We start from the raw sequence: 21,193 nt of genomic DNA on the forward strand, positions 1-21,193 counted from the left end.
TCTTTTTTCCCCTACTAATCTGAAATTTAAAGAATTTGCAAACACTAAATATATATGTAGGTCCGTTTCAAATTTGATATTTGGTCTCATTAATATCCCTGTCTACTCATATGCCAGTATCACTGTTTAATTTATATAGTCTTATATCTGATAGAATAAGTTCCTCCCCCCAAAAAACACATGCAGTACTTTTATTCACTAAAATCTTCATGGCTTTTCTCACCAGTTTATTCTTCCAGAGAAGCTACTGAGATAATTCTGTGGAGGTCTCGTCAAAAAATCCTGTAGAAATTTGGACTGGAATACGCCTAAAGCTATTAATTAGTTTAAGAAGAATCAATATCTGTATAATATTGAGTACTCTAGTACTTTCTCTAATTATTCAAATTTTCTTTTATGATCTTCAGTAATGATTATTAGCTTTGGTCATAAGGGTCTTAAAACAGTCTACATGTTTATTCTGAATGTGTGTGCGTGTACTGTTGATATTATGAGAATTCCCCCCCGATGTATTTCCTATAAATTAAGTGCATCTTCACAATGCATGAAAGAATTTAGAACTGTTTTATTAGTATGCACAATCACACACTTACAGATTAAAAGCTTATATGTAGAAATCTGTCCTGATATTATCGATCAGAATTACCTGAGTTTTTAAAGAATACAATATTCCCCCCACTCCTACCGCATTTCAACACAGCTTCTTGAAACACCTGACTACCTCATAAGTACCTAAGAATAAGTTGTTATGATCATTAACATTACTGGCTTCTTAATACGACCCAGAAGGCCCTGTATACTTAGGTTGCCACCTATCCCTCCAGTTGTATCTTGCAGCAACTTATCATGTGCTCCTATACTTCCTATCACCACAGAGCTTTTACACATGGGTTTCCCTCAGCCTAGAACTCTTTTCTTCTTTGCCTACTTACATCCTACTCATTCTTCAGAACCCAGCTTAGGCATAACTATCTCAGGAAAGCCTTCCTTAACTTCTCTGATTAGGTCAAACTATACATAACAAAGAATATCATCTCTGAAAATAGCACTTGTTACATTTCCAAATTTGCATTTAAATTTTGTCATTATTTAATGTTTGTATTCGTATCACCCCTTCCATTTGGTCCACAAATGTAAGGTCCATGTCTGTTTCCTGCTCTGACTCACAACCTATCACACTTCCTGGCATTCAATATAGTCTTTCTATGAGTAACTGCCAAATAAAGTTAAACTAATGAATCTGAGGTAATTTGATGTTTTAGTTACTAGCAACTCTCATTCAAAATTGGCTCAACTTTTCAGTTGATTTTGAATGTCCTGATGATACAGAAGCCCAAGAAAAAAAAGAGAAAGCTTCATCAATACCCAGATTTCTCTCTGAATTTCCCTCTAACAATAGTCCTTCTATCAAAATCCCAGGAAGGGCTGAGCAAGGATTAATTATACAAAATAAAAGTAATCTGAAATGAACTGAATAAAAAAACCCAAAATAATGTAGCAGGACAAACATTGTACCAGAAGTTAGGAGATCTTGGGTCTGTGATTCATTCACTATCTCTCTGTACTGGGCATATCATTCTTCAGTTTCTCATTTGTAAGATTAGCAAAATAGAGTAGATTACCCCCGAAGTCTATTTGAATGCTAACATCTGATGAATCTATGAGTCATGTGTAATTGCTTTGTGTACGTAAAAAGCAACTGCCTTTGCTGGCAATTAAAGCATTAGTTAACTACAAATTCAAATGTCATCCAAAAGTAAGTAAAGCTTACTTAAATGAAATTTGGATAGAATACAATATTTGCCCTTCCCATATAACTATCACTGAAATCTGTCCATTATTCACAATTTTATAAAGTAAAACTCTTAAATGAAGTTCTTACGCAGTTAAAAGTAAACTTACTAAAAGACAACTACATTACATAAGTCTTCATGTTCTCAGCCAATTTAATAAAATTAAATATATAGTGTGTCCTATGACTAATCACTTTAAAATCACACTAGCTCTAAAACAATGTTCTCACTTGCTATTCAGTGTTCTTCTATCATATGTGCCAAGCTACTTTCCAGTGTACAACAGTAATTCCACAAGTCTGTACGTTATGCTATGCTCACCACAAGTGTAGCTACCATCACTCACCATACAATGCTATTCCAATACCATTCACTATATTCTTTATATTCCTTTTAACCACGTGACTTATTTTTTTCAAGATATAAATGTGTAATTGAAGGATAATTAGCATACAGTGCTACATCAGCCTTCAGTATATACTATAAAAATTGAACAATTCGGGACACCTGGGTGGCTCAGTCAGTTAAGCAGCTGCCTCTGGCTCAGGTCATGATACCAGGGTCCAAGGATCAAGTCCCACATTGGGCTCCTTGCTCAGCGGGGAGCCTGCTTCTCCCTCTGCCTGCCTCTCCCCCTGCGTGTGCTCTCTCTCTCTGACAAATAAATAAATAAATAAAATCTTAAAAAAATTAAATAATTCTATGCATTATTCAGTGCTCCTCAATATATCTATAGTCTTAATCCCATTTACATCTTTCACCCATGTCCCAAACCACCTCCCCTCTGGCAACCAACAATTTGTTCTATGTATGTTAGAGTCATACTCTGTTGTTGTTGCTGTTTGCTTCCTTTTGTTTCTTTGTTCATTTGTTTTGTTTCTGAAATTCCACATGAGTGAAATCATGTGATATTTGTCTCTCTGACTCACTTATTTTTCTTAGCATTATACCCTCTAGGTCCATCCATGTTGTTACAAATAGCAAGATTTCATCTTTTCTTGGCTGAGTAATATTCCATTATATATATACATATATATATATATCACTTCTTTATCCATTAATCTGTCAATGGACATTTAGGTTGCTTACATATCTTGGCTATTGTAATTAATGTTGCAGTAAACACAGAGATGCATATATCTTTTCAAACTACTTTTTTCCCCCATTTTAAATATCCAGTAGGGGAATTACTGGACCATTTGGTAATTCTGTTTAACCTTTTACGGAATCTCCATACTATTTTCCACACTGTCTGCACCAATCTGCATTACCACCAACAGTGTACAAGGCTTCCTTTTTCTCCACACCCTTGCCAATACTTGTTATTTCTTGTCCTTTTTATTCTAGCCATTCTGATGGGCATATGGTGATATCTCACAGTGCTTTTGATTTACATTTCCCTGATAATTACTGATGTCGAGCATCATTTCATGTTGTCTGCTGGCCATCTGTATGAGTTCTTTGGAAAAATGTCTATGCGGGTCCTCTGTCCATTTTCTATTTGACAGAGAGAGCAAGAGAGAGAGAGTACAAGCGGCGGGGGGAGGAGGGAGAAGCAGACTCCCCACTGAGCAAGTGAGCAGGGAGCGCAATGTGGAGTTTGATCCCTGGACCCTGGGATCATGTCCCGAGCAGAAGGCAGATGCTTAACCGAATGAACCATCCAGGCGCCCCTACTTTGAATTCTTTATGAAGCATATTGATTATATCTGTTGCATTTAGCTCTATTGCTTGGTTTTTGCTGTTCTTTCACTTGGGACATATTCCTCTGCCTCCTCATTTTGCCTAACTCTCTGTGTTTGTTCCTAGGTATGAGGTAAGTCAGGCATGTCTCCTAATCTTTAAAGTAGTTATGTTATGAAGATGAGGTCCTGTGGTGTCCTGAAGCACAATGCCCCCTTTCATAAGAACCAGGCACTTCATGGGTGTCTGCTATGTTGGGTGCATGTGCCCTGTTGTGGCTGAGCCACGTATGCCTTCAGCAGAGAGTTGACTACAATGCTCACTTTGCCTGCTGTAGGCACACAGGGCAGGGTTTGGTCCCTTTGTTGTTATGGTGGCAGTCTGGGCTGCCATGGGCTTATATCTGAGTGGTGTCAGCAGTCACACCATATGTCTGCCACCAGCCAGGCTTCAGGTCATTTTCAGAGTTACTTGAACTGATGTGCCTATTTTCTTAGTGTTACTGTGGGATTAGGTAAGCTCAGGATCCTCCTACTCTGCCAATGTCCCAGAAAGGTATGAAGGCTGGAAGTTCTATACCAAGGAAACAGCATGGTCAGGTTTCTGGAGAAGGCTACTTCTCCCCATGACTTATTCTTTCTGTAACTGGAAGCCTTTACCCCTTTCACCCATTTGGCCCATCCTCTCAACCCTCAGATACAAGTGACTTTAAATATCACAAGCTAAATAACCACACAGAAAAATAACTAGAATAATTAACTTTGGTTATAATACCAAGAATCTTAGCTAATGACATGACTGCAAAATGGAAGAGCAGAGAGCTTGAAAAACCCATTCCTCAACAGAAACACTGAAAACAATCAGAAACTGAAAGAATCAACCTCATCAGAGAGTGTCTTTAGTTAGCTGACCTGTCTTACAAGAAATGCTAAAGGAAATGTAAGGGAAGGAACATGAGACAGTACCTCAAAGACATATAAATAAATAAAAACTTCCAGTAAAGATGACTACTAGGTAAATATTAAACATTATTATATTTCTGGATTGTAACTCCATGTTTTACTTCAAACATGACACTAAAGATAAACATAAAAATATTTATAAATCCATGGTAAAGGTCATACAATGTATAAAGAAGTAATATATGATAACAATAAAGAAGGAAGACTCCACCTATATAGAAGCAGCATTTTCTTTATGTTATTGAAGTTAAATTGGTATCAATTCAAAATAGATTGTTATAAATTTCAAATTTTAGTTGTAACCCCTATACTAAACACTAATTTCTTATATATATATATGTATATATACATATATATACACAAAATGAAATGAGAAGTGAATCACTATGACATGCCAAAATAATCAACTAAACCTCAAAAAGGCAAGATATGAGGGACAAAAATGGTACACAACATAGTGAAATCAAATAGAATGAAAGTGGAACAGGGCTGAGGATGGTGGAATATAGAAGGACACTATGCTTGACTCGTGCCTCAAACACAGCTAGATAAATATCAAATCATTCTAAACACACAAGAAATCAATCTGAGAACTGAGAGAACAAATTGTACAAAGAGAGGGTGAGAAGAGGACACATCCTGGAAGGTAGGAGATGTGAAGATGTGATTTGAGGGAGAAGAGGATTGCGGGTGCTGGAGAGGGGAGAGCGCCCTGATCATGAAGAGAGGAGAGAGAGAGAGAGGGAGACAGGGAGAAAGAAAGAAGCACACATGGGATCACATAAGAAAAACACTTCCCCAAAACCACTGACTGGGAAAACGAGAAGGGCTGATTATTGTGAGTTTTTGCAACCAGTGGAGCTCAAAAACTGGAGTTTTAGAAGTCCACACCACGGTCAGTGTAGAGCCCAGCAGGTGCAGCAGCACTTCTGTGGAGGAGAGCAGAGGCCCGGGAGTGCACGGCACAATCTGAGGAACCCCTGGGACACACTGGGAGAAACAGTTACCCCTTCCTGGAGTGCATCCAGCATTACCACTCAGGGGCCAAATGCCAGTGAGCCACTGGGCTACCTGGTTCCTAAGCATGGGGGCAGAAACACCTGGTGAGGGCAGCAAACCTGGATGATGCCTTTTTTGTACCATTCTACTATATATGAACTCCAAGCTCCTGTGCATTGCTGCAACTACTCTTCTGGGACAAACCAGCACCAGCCCCAGTGCTGCAACACTCTCCCACAGAGGACCAGCATGGGTCCAAGCTGCGCCAGGTCCCTAAAGTTTGGAGTTTTGAAACTCAGCCGGCATTACTAAGATAAAACATAGGTGCACTGCACTGCTGGGCAGGCAGATGACCCAGACACAGATAGGTTGAAGGCAGGGATCTGAGGGACACCTGCAATTCACAAGAGGAGATTGTTTGCTATTGTGTGAGGCCTTCCCAGACAGCAGCAGGTGCGAACTCCCCTCTCTGGGCATGAGGAAGACGGCTGGCGCCATTTTTCTCCCCCAAATTTCAGCTCGGACTGACTTCACTGAGCAGAACAGCACCAACAGTGAAGGCCCTAGCAGCTTACATCAAGCCTCACCACCCTGTGCTCTGCAGGTGCTTCTGTACTAAGGCAAGTGTGCCTGAGAACCAGAGCAGGGGGCCCTCCCACAGAAGACTAGCACAAATCCCCCATATACACCAAGCCTACTGACAAGAGAGTGCAGCAAAGCTTCAGCTCTAGTGGAAACAGGAAATGGCCTCTTTTAACAAGCAGACCAGAGCACACCTAGTTAAAACTCACCATACTCCGAAAAAGGTCCAAACACTCCACACTGCAGGCAAGGAGAAACTCTGCAGAAGAGTGACCTGAAATAAAGAGCAGCCAAAACACAGAAGCAAACTGTACACGGCAAACACCAGAATCACTCCCTGAAGAGACAGGCCCTGGATATTATAAGATCTCTTCTTCCTAAAACCATTACTCTCAGGAGCAGGAAACAGCAGGATTTCCTAACAAATAGAAGACAAGAGACTGAGACAAAATGCCAAAACAGAAGAATTCATGCCAAAAGAAAGAACAAGAAAAGGACACAGCCAGGGACCTAATTGAAACAGAAATAAGTAATATGCCTGATCCAAAATTTAAAGTGACAAACATAGGGATACTAACTGGGCTTGAGGAAAGCATAAAAGACACCAAGGGAGTCCCACACGGTAGAGATAAAAGACTGAAAAACTAGTCGGGTCAAAATAAAAAATGCTATAACTGAGACACGAAACTGATTGGTTGTAATAACCACAAGGATGGAAGAAGCAGAGAAAAAATAAGTGATATAGAAGACAAAATTATGGAAAATAATGAAGCCATAGAGGAAAAGAAAAATACTGGATCATGAATATAGACTTAAGGGGGTGCCTGGGTGGCTCAGTTGGTTAAGCGACTGCCTTCGGCTCAGGTCATGATCCTGGAGTCCCAGGATCGAGTCCCGCATCGGGCTCCCTGCTCGGCAGGGAGTCTGCTTCTCCCTCTGACCCTCCCCCCTCTCCTGCTCGCTCTCTTTCATTCTTTCTCTCAAATAAATAAATAAAATCTTTAAAAATATATATATATAGACTTAAGGAACTCAGCGGCTCCATAAAGCATAAAAACATGGGTATCATAGCAGTCCCAGAAGAAGAGAGGGGAAAAAAGAAGAGAAGGTTTATTTGACCAATTATAGCTGAAAACATCCCTAATCTGAGGAAGGAAGAGACATCAAAATCCAGGAGGCACAGACTCCAATCAAAATCAACCAAAACAGGCCAACACTAAGACATACTGTAATGAAATATGCAAAATAAAAAGATAAGGAAAAAACTCCTTAAAGCAGCAAGGAAAGAGAAATCCCTAACTTACAAGGTAAGACAAACAGGTTAGCAACATACCTATCCACAGAAACCTGGCAGGCCAGAAGAGAGTGGCATGATATATTCAAGGCACTGAGTGGGAAAATTCTGCAATCAGGAATACTTTATCCAGCAAGGCTATCATTCAGAAAAGAAAAAGAACTAGTTTCCCAGACAAAATTTAAAGAGTTGATGACCACTAAAACAGTCCTACAAGACATATTAAATGGCACTCTTTGAGTGGGAAAGAAAGACCAAAAGCAAGAAAAACTAGAAGGGAACAGAGAAAAATCTCCAGAAACAATGACAAAACCAGTAATAAAATGGAACTAAATTCATATCTAACAATAATTATTCAATATAAATAGAGTAAACGTTCCAATCAAAAGACAAAGAGTGTCAGAGTGGATAAAAAAGCAGACCCATCCATATGCAGCATATTTTACATCTAAAACTACCTGCAGATTTAAAGTGAGGGGATGGAGAAACATTTATCATGCTAATGGACATCAAAAGAACTAGAGTAGCAATATTTACATCAGACGAACTAAATTTTAAACCAAAGACTAACAAGAAATGAGGAAAGGCAATATATCATAATAAAGGGGTCTATCCAACAAGATTTAGCAATTGTAAATATTTATGCCCCCAAAGTGGGAACACACAAATATATGTATCACTTACTAAAAAACATAAAGGAACTGATCGATAATAATACAATAATAGTAGGGGACTTTAACACCACAATTACATCAAAGGACAAATCATCTACACAGAAAATCAACAAGGGAACAATGGCATTGAATGACACACTGGACCAGATGGACTTCACAGATATGCTCAGAACATTTAATCCTAATTTATTGTATTTGGGTCACAAATCAAGCTTCAACAAGTAAAAAAAGACTCAAATCATACCACGCATACTTTCTGACCACAATACTATGAAACTTAAAGTCAACCACAAGAAAAAAATTGGAAAGACCACAAATACATGGAGGCTAAGCAACATGGTACTAAACAATGAGTGGGTCAATATGGAAATCAAGGAAAAAACAAAAAAAGTATGCAAACAATTGAAAATGAAAACACAACAATCCAAAACTTTTGGAATGCAACAAAAGCAGTCCCAAAAAAGATATATATATAACAATACAGGCCTACCTTAAGAAACAAGAAAAATCTCAATTAAAAACTTAACCTTACATCTAAAGGACCTAGAAAAACAATTAATGAAGCCTAAAGCCTGCAGAACAAGGGAAATAATAAAGATTACAGCAGAAATAATTGATAGAGAAACTAAAAAAAAAATAGAACAGATCAGTGGAACCAGGAGATGGTTCCTTGAAAAAATTACTAAAATTGATAAAACTATATCCAAGCCTATCAAAAAGAAAAGAGAAAGGACCCAAATAAATAAAATTATAAATGAGAGAGGAGAGATCACAAACAACAACACAAAAATAAAAATATAAGAGTATATTATGATAAATTATATGCCAATAAATTGGGCAATCTGGAAGAAATGGATAAATTCCTAGAAACATATAAACTACAAAAACTGAAACAGGAAGAAACCATACGATCCTCTCAATAGATACAGAAAAGAATTGACAAAGTCCAGTATCAATTCTTGATAAAAACCCTCAACAAAGAAGGTATAGATGGAACATACCTCAACATCATAAAAGCCATATATGAAAGACCTACAGCTAAAATCCTCAATGGGGAAAAACTGACAGCTTTTCTTCTGTGGTCAGGTACAAGATAGAGATGTCCATTCTCATCACTCTTATTTAACACTGTACTGGAAGTCCTAGCCTCAGCAATCAGGCAAGAAGAAATAAAAGCCATGCAAATCTGCAAGGAAGAAGGAAAACTTTCACTATTCACAGATGACATGATACTCTATGTAAAAAAGCAAAAAGACTCCACCAAAAAACTGCTAGAACTGATACATGAATTCCACCCAGTCTCAGGATACAAAATCAATGTACAGAAATCTGCTGCATTTATATACACCTATAATAAAGCACCAGAAAGAGAAATCAAGGAATTGATCCCATGTACAATTGCACCAAAAACCGTAAGATACCTAGGATAAACCTAACCAAAGGGGCAAAAGATCTGTTCACTGAAAACTATAGAACACTTATAAAAGGAATTGAAGACACAACAAAATGGAGAAATATTCCATGCTCACGGATTGGAAGAACAAACACTATTAAAGTGTCTTTCGTACCCAATGCATAGTACACATTTAATGCCATCCCTATCAAAATACCAACAGCATTTTTCAGAGGTGGAACAAACAATTCTAAAATTTGTATGGAACCACAAAAGATGCTGAATTGCCAAAGCAATCTTGAAAAAAAAAAAAAAAGCAAAGCTGGTAGCATCACAATTCCAGACTTCGAGCTATTATTAAAAAGCTGTAGTTATCAAGACACTGTAGTACGGGCACAAAAACAGATAATACAGATCAACGGAACAGAAGAGAAAATCCAGAAATGGACCCAAAACTATATGGTCCAGTAGTCTTTAACAAAGCAGGAAAGAATATCCAGTGGAAAAAGAAGACAGTCTCTTCAACAAATAGTGTTAAGAAAACTAGACAGCAACTTGCAGAAGAATAAATTGGACCACTTTCTTTCCATACACAAAAATAAATTCTAAATGGATTAAAGACCTAAATGTGCGAGAGAAAACCATCAAAATCCTAAAGGAGAACACAGGCAGCAACCTTTTGACCTTAACTGTAGCAACTTCTTACTAATCACGCCTCTGGAGGCAAGGAAAACAAAAGAAAAAGTGAACTATTCATGCTTCTTCAAGGTACAAAGCTTCTGCACAGTGAAGGAAACAATCAACAAAACTAAAAGGCAACCTACGGGACGGGAGAAGATATTTGCAAATGATATACCAGATAAAGAGTTCATATCCAAAATATATAAAGAAATTATAAAACTCAATACCCAAAAAACAAGTAATACAGTTAAGAAATGGGCAGAAGACATGAACAGAAATTTTTCCAAAGAAAACATCCAGATGGCTAACAGACATATGAAAAGATGCTCAACATCACTCATCATCAGGGAAATACAAATCAAAACTACAACGATATACCACCTCACATCAGTCAGAATGGCGAAAATTAGCAACACAGGAAACAACAGATCTTGGCGAGGATGCAGAGAATGGGGAATATTCTTACACTGTTGGTGAGAATGCAAACTGGTGGAGCCACTCTGGAAAACAGTAAAACAGTATAGAGGTTCCTCAAAAAGTTAAAAATAGAGCTACCATACAATCCAGCAATTGTACTACTAGGTACAATGAAGATCTTATATGCTGGTAAATGGGTGAATCCAAATCAACCAGACAGAAAATCAATAAGGAAATGAAAGATTTAAACAACACTATAGAGCAATATATGGAACACTCCACCCAACAAAAGTGGAATACATAGTCTTTCTAAGTGTGCATGGAACATTTCCCAGGATAGGCCACATGTATGATCACAAAACAGGACTTAACAAATTTAAGAAGACTGAATTTATATGAAATATTTTTTACCACCAAAATGGAATGAAAGTAGAAATCAACAGAAGAAAAATGAAAATCCACAAATATGAGGAAATTAAACAACATATACTGTTAACCAATGGTTCAAAGAAGAAATCACAAGGGAAATTAGAGCATATCTTGAGAGAAATAAAACTAAAACACAACATATGAAAAGTAAAGAAACACAGCAAAATCAGGACTAAAAAAAGTGTAGCTGTAAGTACCAACATTAAAAAAGAAGAAAGGACTCAAATCATCCACCTAACTATATCTCAAAGAACTAGAAAGAGAGTAACAAACTACCACCAAGGTTAATGAAAGTATGAAAATAAAAAATATTGGAGTAGAGATTTAAAAACTGAGATGACTAAAGCAATAGAAAAAAAGAAATGAAATTGAGTTGGATTCTTAAAAACATCAACAAAACTGAAAAACCCTTAGGTAGATTGGTACAAAAAAATGATTCAAATAAAATCAGGAATGAACAAGGGTACATTACAACTGATGGCACAGAAATAAAAAGGATTACAAGAGAACATTATGAATGACAATATGCCAACAAATTCGATAACCTACAAGAAACAGATAAATTCCTATAAACATACAAACCTACCAAGACTGAATGATAAAAAAATTAAAAAGTAGGAACAGACCTATAACTAAGTAGACTGAATAAGTAATCAAAAATTTCTCAAAAAAAAAAAGAAAGAAAAGCCCAAGATGGGTTCATGGAAGCATTCTACCAAATATTTTAAATGTTAATATCAACCTTTCTTAAACTCTCCCAAGATGCTGAAGAGGAGAAAACACTTTGAAATTTATACCCTGTAAACAAAAGCAGAAAAAGACACTAAAGAAAGAGGAAATTATATAGGAATATCCCCTAATAAATACTGATAGAAAAATGTTCAAAAACATATTAAGAAATCTAATTCAATAGCACATTAACATGAGTATACACCATGACCAAGTTCTCATTCTTGACATACAAGGATAGATCAAAATCTAAAAATTAAATAATGTAATATACACATTAATGGAATGAAGGATAAAAACCACATTATCATATCATTTGATACAGAAACAGCATCTGATAATACTCAAAAACCTTTCATAAAGAAAACACACTAAAAATTCTAGGAAAAGAGGGAAACCACCTCAACAAAATAAAGTTCATAAATTAAAAGACCACAGCTAACATCATACATAACAGGGAAAGCCTGAAAGAATTTTTTAAGATCCAGAGCAACACAAGGCATTCACTTTCACCATTTCTAGTCTATGTGGTACTGGACACCCTACCCACAGTAATTAGACCAAAAAAAAGGGGGGGGGGGCAGATGGGGAGAAAGGAAGGAAGGCATCCAAAATGGGTAAGTAAAATTATCTCTATTCACCTGTGACATAACCTTATATAAGAAAACCCTAAAGATTCCTGAAATAAACTGTTAACACTAATAAAAGAATTCAGCAAAATTGCAGAATGCAAAATTAAAACAAAAAAACAGATGTGTCTCTATAAACTAAAAATGAAGGTTACAAAAACAATCCTATTTACAACAGTATCAAAAGTAGTACAGTAATCAGGAATAAACTTAACCAAGGAGGCAAAAGACTTCTACTCTAAAAACTATAAAATATTACTAAAAGAAAGAAGACACAAATAAATGGTAAGATATCCTATATTCATGGATTGGAAGATTTAATACTGTTAAAACACTCATACTACCCATAGCAATTTATACAATCAATGCAAACCCAATCAAACACTCAATGTCATTTTTTTTTGCAGAAATAGAAAAAAAGTCCAAAACTTCATATGGAAACTCATGAGCCCCTGAAAAGCCACAACAATCTTGAGAGGGAAAAGTTGGAGGCCTCACACTTATGGATTTCAAAATATGTCACAATGCAACAGTAATCAAAACAGTTGGGACTGGCATAACAACAAACATATAGACCAAAAGAATGGAATAGAAAGCCCAGAAATATTATCTTGCCCATATATTAAAATAGTCTCCTATGAGTGCCAAGACCACACAATGAGAGAGTACAGTCTCTTAAACAAATGGTAAGGGTAAACTGGATATTCACATACAAAAAACTACAGCTGGATTCTTACATAATACCATACACAAAAATCAACTCAAAATAGATTAAATACTTAAATATAAGATATCTAATATCTTATCTAAAATCTGTAAGACTTCGGGGCACCTGGGTGGCTCAGCTTTTGGGCGTCTGCCTTTGGCTCAGGTCATGATCCCAGGGTTCTGGGATCAAGCCCCGCATCAGGCTCCCTGCTCAGCGGGAAGCCTGCTTCTCCCTCTCCCACTCCCCCTGCTTGTGTTCCCTCTCTCGCTGTGTCTCTCTCTGTCAAATAAATAAAATCTTTAAAAAAAATAAAATCTGTAAGACTTCAAGAAGAAAACAGGAGGAAAACATTGTGACATTGGATTTGGCAAAGTTTTCTTGGATAGGACATCAAAAGTATAGGAAAGTAAAAATACACAGATGAGAGTACATCAAACTCTAAAACTTCTGCACTTCAAAGGAAACAATCAACATAGAGAAAATCTAACCTATGGAATACGAGAAATTATTTGCAAACCATATAACTCATAAGGGGTTGATATCTAAAATATATATTTGGAACTCCTATAATTCAGTAGCAAAATAACAAATGCCGCAATTTCAAAGTGGGCAGAGTAAGTAAATAGACATTTCTACAGAGAAAACATATAAATGGCTAATAAGTACATGAAAAGGTATTCAACATCATTAATCATAACAGAAATGCAAATCAAAACCACAATTAGATATCACCCCACATGTATTGGAATGGCTAAAATCAAAAATAGAAGAAGTAAGTGCTGGTGAGGATGTGGAGAAAAAGGAACTGTCATACACTGTTGGTGGAAATGTGAATTGGTATAGCCACTGTGGAACACAGTATGGAGGTCTGTCAAAAAATTAAAACTATATATACCATAATGATCCAATAATTACACTACTGGGCATTTACCCAATGAAAATGAAAACATTAATTTGAAAAGATTAATACACTCCTATGTTTATGGCAGCTTTATTTATATTAGCCAAGATATAGAGGCAACCTAAGTGTTCATCAATAGACAACTGGATAAGGAAGATGTGGTGTGCATACGTGCTTGTGTGCACATGCGTGTGTGCGCACACACACGCGCGCGCACACACAGAATATTACATGGCCATAAAAAAGGATGGCATTGTGCAATATAAGACAACATGGATGGACCCAGAAGGTATTACGCTAAGTAAAATAAGTCAGACTGAGAAAGATAAAACCATATGATTTCAATCATAAGTGGGATTAGAACACCAAATAAATAAACAACAACAACAAAAACAGAATGAGACCTATAAATACAGCGGATAATCTGATGGTTTCCAGAGAGGATTGGGGTGGGAGTGTTGGACAAAATGGGCGAAGAAAAGTGGGAGATACAGACTTCCAGTTATGGAATGCTTAAGTCATGAGAATAAAAGACACAGCATAAGGAATATACTCAAAGATATTATAATATCAATGTATTGTGACAGACGGTAACTATACTTGTGATGAACAGAGCATAATTTATAAACTTGATTTCTATGTTATACACCTAAAACTAATATAACGCTGAATGTCAGTTACAAAGAAAGAAAGAAGAGAAAAGAAAAGGAAGAGAAGAGAAGGGGGGAGGAAGGAAGGAAGGAATGACAGAAGGAGGGAGGGGAAAAAATAAAAAGTATTTTGAGACAGGGTCACCTGGGTGGCTCAGTCACCCAACTCTTGGCTTTGGCTCAGGTCATCATCTCATAGGTCAGGAGATGGAGCTCCTTGTCCAGCTCTGTGCTCAGCGTGGAATCTGCTTGAAGATTCTCTCCCTCTACCCCTCCCCCCATTCATGTGCACACTTGCCCTCTCTCTCTCAAATATATACATAAATCTTTAAGAAAAAGTATCTTAAGACAAACAGGAAAACAGAGCATACCAAAACTTAAGGGATGCAACAAAAGTAGTAGTTAGATGCAACTTTAGTGTTAAGTGCCTACATTAAAAAAGATATCTGTAACAGAGTGCATTTTTGTGCCCCCCACCCATATTCATGTTAAAACGTAATCCAAGGGCGCCTGGGTGGCTCAGTCAGTTAAGCATCTTCCTTCGGCTCAGCTCATGATCCCAGGGTCCTGGGACTGGGATCCCTGCTCAGCGGGGAGGCTGCTTCTCCCTCTCCCTCTGCCTGCTGTTGCCTCTGCTTGTGCTCTCTGTCAAATGAATAAATAAAATCTTAAAAAAAAAACCTAATCCACAATGCAATGGTATTTGCAGGTAGGGCCTTTCAAGGATGATTAGGTCATGAAAGTACAGCCTCATTAACGGGATTACTTCCCATATGAAAGAGATCTGAGAGAGATCCTTAGGCTATTCCATCACGTAAGGAAGAAGACAGCCATCTATGAACCAGAAGGTGGGCCCTCATCAGACACTGAATCTCCTGACACCTTGATCTTGGACCTTCCAGCCTTCGGAACTGTGAAAAATAAATTACTGGTGTTTATAAAGCACCAATCTATTTTATTAGAGCAGCCTGAACTAAGAGAGTCTCAAACAAACAACCTTACTTTTCACCTCAAGGTAGATAAAGAAGAACAAACCAAACCTGAAGTCAGTGGAAGAAAGGAAATCATAAAGACCAGAACATAAATGAAACAAATAGAGTATTGTAAAACAACAGGAAAAAAACCCAACAAACTAAGAGTTAATTTTTTGAAAACAAAATCAAAAACCCCTTAGCTAGACTAAGGGAAAAAAAAGACTCAAATAAATAAAATAAAAAAATAGGGGCACCTGGGTGGCTCAGTAAGTTGAGCGTCTGCCTTCGGCTCAGGTCATGATCCCAGGGTCCTGGGATGGAGCCCTGCATCAGGCTCCCTGCTTAGCAGGGAGCCTGCTTCAACCTCTCCCTCTGCCTGCTGCTCTGCCTGCTTGTGCTCTCTCTATATATCTGTCAAATAAATAAATAAATAAAATCTTTAAAGAAAGAAAAATAGACAATACTACATTTTCTTCACAGATAAAAAGGAACATAAGAGACTATTGTGAACTCTATGTCAGAAAACAAAAGCCTAGAAAAAATGGGTAAATTCCTAGAAACATATAAAATACCAATACTGAGTCAAAAAGAAAACAGACTCTACAGACCAATGACAAGAGATAGAATCAGTAGTCAAAACCATCCCACAAAGAAAAGCCCAAGACAAGATGGCTACAAGGATAAACTCTACCAAACATTCAAAGAAGAATTCATACTGATTTCTTAAACTCTTCCAAAAACGAGATGAAGTAGTATTTCCAAACCCTCTATGAGGCCAGCATCATACTGATACCAAAACCAAAGACACTACAAGAAAAGAAAACTACAGGCCAATATTCCTGATGAATGCAGATGTAAAAATCCTCAATAAAATACTAGTAAACCAAATTAAATAGCACATTAAAAGGATCATACACCATGACCAAGTGGGATTTATCCCTGGGGTACAAGGATGGTTCAGTATAAGTAAATCAATGTGATACACCACATTAACCATATGAAGGGAAAAGGATGATCATCTTAGTAGAAGCAGAAAAAACATTTAACAAAGTTCAGCAACTACTCACAATTAAAACTTCTCAACAAAATAAATATAGTAGAAACTTACCTCAACATAATAAAGGCCACATATGAAAAGCTCACAGCTAACATCATACTCAATGGAGAAAAACTGAAAGCTTTCCCTTTAAGATCCAATACAAGGAAAGGATGCCCACTCTGGCCACTTCTTCTCAACATAGTACTGGAAGTCCTAGCCAGAGCAATTAAACAAGAAAAAGAAATAATATTAGGCAACCAAATCAGAAAGAAATAAAATTATCTTTGTTTACAGATGACAGGATCATATATGTAGAAAACCCTAATGGGTCAATAAAAATACTGTTAGAATAAACAAATTCAGTAAAGTTGCAGGATACAAAATCAATACATGAAAATCAGTCATGTTTCCATACACAAAGAACAAACTATCCAAGTAGTTAATTAAGAAAACAATCTCATTCACAATAGGAACAAAAAAATTAAAATAGGAATAAATTGATCTAAATACGTGGAAGACTTACACACGAAAAATTATAAAATATTGCTGAAAAAATTAAAGAAGACATGAATGAAAAGACATCATGTTCATGGTTCAGAAATATTGATATTGTTAAAATGTCCATACCACCCAAAACCTTCTATATAGTCAATGCAATCCCTATTAAAATTCCAATGGCTTTTTTCATAGAATAAAATCCTAAAATTCATAAGGAACCACAAAAGGCCCTGAAGAGTCAAGGCAATCTTGAACAAGAAGAACAAGGCTGGAAGCATATTTCCTGATTTCAAAATATATTACAAAGCTGCAATAACCAAAATAATATGGTCATATCATAAAAATAAACATATAGACCAATGGAACAGAAGAGAGCCCAGAAATAAAGCTATGTATCTATACTGAAATGATTGTTGACGATAGTGTCAAGACCATTCAATGGCAAAAGAACAGTCTCTTCAACAAATTATGGTGGCAAAAGTAAATGTCCACATGCAAGAAATGAAGTTGGACCCTTATTTAACACCAAATACAAAAATTAACTCAAACAGACCAAAGATGTAAATATAACAGCTAAAATTATAAAACTCTTAGGAGAAATTATAATGGAGGTTTCATCACATTGGATTTAGCAATGATTTCCTAAATGTGACATCAAACACACAGGCAACAAAAGAAAAAGAGACAAACTAGATTTCATCAAAATTAAAAACTGTATAAAAGGATACTGTCAACAGAGTGAAAGGCAATCCATGGAATGAGAGAAACTATTTAAAAATCACATTAATATCCACAATATATAAAGAACTCCTACACTAGGGAACAACAAAGAAAAGCTCAAAAATTGAGTGAAAGATTTCAATATACATTTCCTCAAAGGAGATATAAAAATGGGCAATAACCGTATGAAGAGATGCTCAACATTATGAATCATGAGAAGATTGCATATCAAAATCACAATGAGATACCACTTCACACTCTTTAGGATGGCTATGATAAAACAAAAAAACACAAACAGAAAATAACCAGTGTTGGCAAGGATAATAAGAAACTGGAACTCTTTGCTTTCCTGGTGAGAAGGTAAATGGTGTAGTCACTGTGGAAAACACAATAGCAGTTCCTCAAAACATTAAAAATAGGATTACCATATGATCTAGCTGTTCCACTTTTGGGTATATAACCAAAATAATTCAAAGCAGGAATTCAGACACTTGTACATCCACATTATTCACAATACCCAAAAGGTGGAAGCAACTCAGTGTCCACTGACAGATGAACAGATGATAAATAAAATGTAGTAAATGCATAAAATGGAATACTATACAGCCTTAAAAAGGAAGGAAATTCAGACACATGCTATAACATGGATGAACCCTGATAACATTATTCTAAGTAAAAATACTAGTCACAAAAAGACAATATAAATATTTTATGATTCCACTTATATGAAGTACCTAGAATAATCAAATTTACAGAGACAGAAAGACGAACGGTGGTTGCCAGAGGTAGGAAAAAGAAGGGAAGAGAACTAATTAGTATTTAATGGGTACAGAGTATCAATTGGGAAAGATGAAAAAGTTGTAGACATGGACGATAGTGATCATTGCACAATATGAATATACTCAATGCTACAGAGCTGTACATTTCAAAATGGTGAAAGTGAAAAATGTTATATATATTTAACTATAAAAAATGACCCAAATTTTAAAAAGAAACCAACATATCAGAACATATGCAATGCAATGAAAGCAGTGCTCAGAGGGAAAATTGTAGCACTAAAAGCCTACATTAAAAACACAGACATATTTCCAATAAATAACCTAACTTTACATCTTAAGTTGAAAAAGAAGACTAAATTCAAAGACACTAGAAGAAAGGAAACAATAAGGATACGAGGGGAGATAAATGAAAGAAAGAAAAAAGAACAAAACAGCAATGAAAGTAAAAGTTCATCCTTTGGCAGGAGGGAGGTTAAGATGGCGGAGTAGGGTAACTGTAAGTCCGACTCCTCACTCGAACACAGCTAGATAAATATCAAATCATTCTGAACACGCAAGAAATCAATAGGAAGTCTTAAAGAATGCTGCTGCACTTCTATAAACCAGAAAAACTACCTGTTGAAGGTGGCACTGTGGAGAGTTGATACATGGGAGATAAGAGTGGTGGGCACTCCCCGGGTGAGGGAGCCCTGACTGAAGACAGAGTAGCAAGAGAGAAGGAGAAGAGAGAGAAAAAGCGTGGAAGAAAAAAAAAGAAAACTCGTGCAGAGGACTACACAAGAAAACTATTGCTCAAAACAACTGACGGGGGGAAAAGAAGAAGGCTACAATACTGCTAGTTTTCTATAAACAGCAAAGCACATATTCCGCGGTTTCAGAAGTTTGTGACATACCCAGGTTCACACCTGGGGAGCTGAGTGGTGCTCCAGTGGGGGAGCAGAGCTGAGCCCCAGGAGCAAACAGCCTGCGGATCCCCAGGGCCACATGGGGAGAAGTTCTCTTGCTTGCAATGCATTTGGGAGAGGTGATATGGCATCTCTGTGGGCAAAAGACCCTGTGGAGACATCCAGCTGCCCAACCCACTAGTATAAGAAAAAAGACTCCAGCTGAGGACTACAAACCCAAGTACAGGCTGTGTGTTGCAATTTCCATAAACACCAAGGGCTGCATGGTCTTGCAACAGTCTTCTGGGACAAGCCAGCACCAGAAACAGCTTGAAGGCATTTGGGAGTGGTGATATGGCCTCTCTGTGGGCAAAGGCAAAGTGACATTGAGCTGCCCTGCCCACCAGTACAGGAAAAAAGACACTGGCTGGGGTCTACAAAATCTGCCACTGGCTGTGTATTGCAATTCACCATGACTCTCAACTGCTGCACCATTCTTCCACTGTCTTCTGCTACAAGCCAGCACTGTACACAATGCAGGGAAACCCTCCCCCAGAGGATCAGTGCAGATCTGCACCTCAGGGGTCTCTAAAGCGTGGGGTTCTGAAACACAGCCCCACTTGACAAAAAACACAGGAGTGCTGTGCCATTTGGCAGGCAGACAGCTCCAACACAAACAGGGTTAAGGCGGGGATCTGAAAGAAACCAGGAACGCAGGAGGGGTCACTGTTTGCATGTCTCTGAGGGCTCATTAAAGAGGGGTGGTGCCCATTTCCCCACTGCAGAGACAAGAGAACACTGCAAAACCATTTTCTCCCTGCACCCACCAGCATGATCCACCTCAATGAGCTAAATAGCACCAAGTGGATTACAGGCCACTATACCTAGCCTGCCCCCTCCCCCTGCCAAGCAGGCACACTTCTACTAGAGGAATTCCACCTGAAAATCAGAGCAACTGGTCCCTCCCGAAAAAAACCAGCACAATCCCCTCACCCACACCAAGTCTGCTTATTATACAGTGCTGTAAAGCTTTAGCTCTAGGATCTAGTTTCCTCTGAGTTTTTTGTTCTTTGTTTGATATTTGTTTCTTCTTTTTTTTTTTTTTGGTTTTTGTCTGTTTTGTTTTGTTTCCTTTTTTAAATACAAAAACAACATTTATTATTTTCTTTTATTTTACATATTTTTTATTTTATTTTTTGTTTTTGTTTCTTTTTTTTCTCTTTCTACGTTTTTTTTGTAACAAGCTTCCCATAAAAAGCAGACCAAAACACACCTAGAATCTAGCTCCCTTTATGTATTCTATTTTTTAATTTTTTTTTAATTATTATTTTTATTTTTGTTGTTTTATTATTTTTTTCCTCCAAAATGATGAGACAAAGGATTTTACCCCAAAAGGAAGAACAGGAAGAAATGATGGCCAGCATTTATTTAATCAATGGAGATATAAGTAAGATGTCTGAAATAGAATTTAAAACAATTATATGGCTACTAGCTGGGCTTGAGAAAAGCATAGAAGACACCAGAGACTCCCTTACTGCAGACATAAAAGAACTAAAATCTAGTCAGGCCAAAATTAAAATTGCTATAACAGAGATGCAAGCCCAAATGGAGGCCATAAAAATGAGAACGGACGAAGCAGAGAAACAAATCAGTGATATAGAAGATAAAATAATGGAAAATAATGAAGCTGAAAAGAAGAGGAAAACAATGGTAATGGATCACGAAGGGAGACTTAGGTACCTCAATGACTTATTAAAACAGAATAACATCTGTA

The 21,193-nt window shown here is 37.1% G+C and overlaps 1 protein-coding gene across 5 annotated transcripts in view; it reads right to left on the reverse strand.

Moving 5' to 3' along the window:
• The window catches only part of ABCB7 (ATP binding cassette subfamily B member 7), a 167,880-nt gene that overhangs the window by 105,651 nt on the left and 41,036 nt on the right, over nt 1-21,193 (reverse strand). Inside the window, exon 2 of one of the 5 annotated variants that reach the window (XM_054508531.2) lies at nt 16,608-16,751. The exons of the other annotated variants lie outside the window; for them this stretch is intronic. The gene's annotated coding sequence lies outside the window, so the exon portion shown is untranslated. The remainder of the gene's footprint in view (nt 1-16,607; nt 16,752-21,193) is intronic. 5 annotated transcript variants of the gene reach the window in all.

This window comes from Mirounga angustirostris, unplaced genomic scaffold (genome assembly GCF_029215605.1).
Source record: "Mirounga angustirostris isolate CCGP_5_RB_7025 unplaced genomic scaffold, mMirAng1.0.hap1 SCAF_11, whole genome shotgun sequence".
Taxonomy (NCBI): domain Eukaryota; kingdom Metazoa; phylum Chordata; class Mammalia; order Carnivora; family Phocidae; genus Mirounga; species Mirounga angustirostris.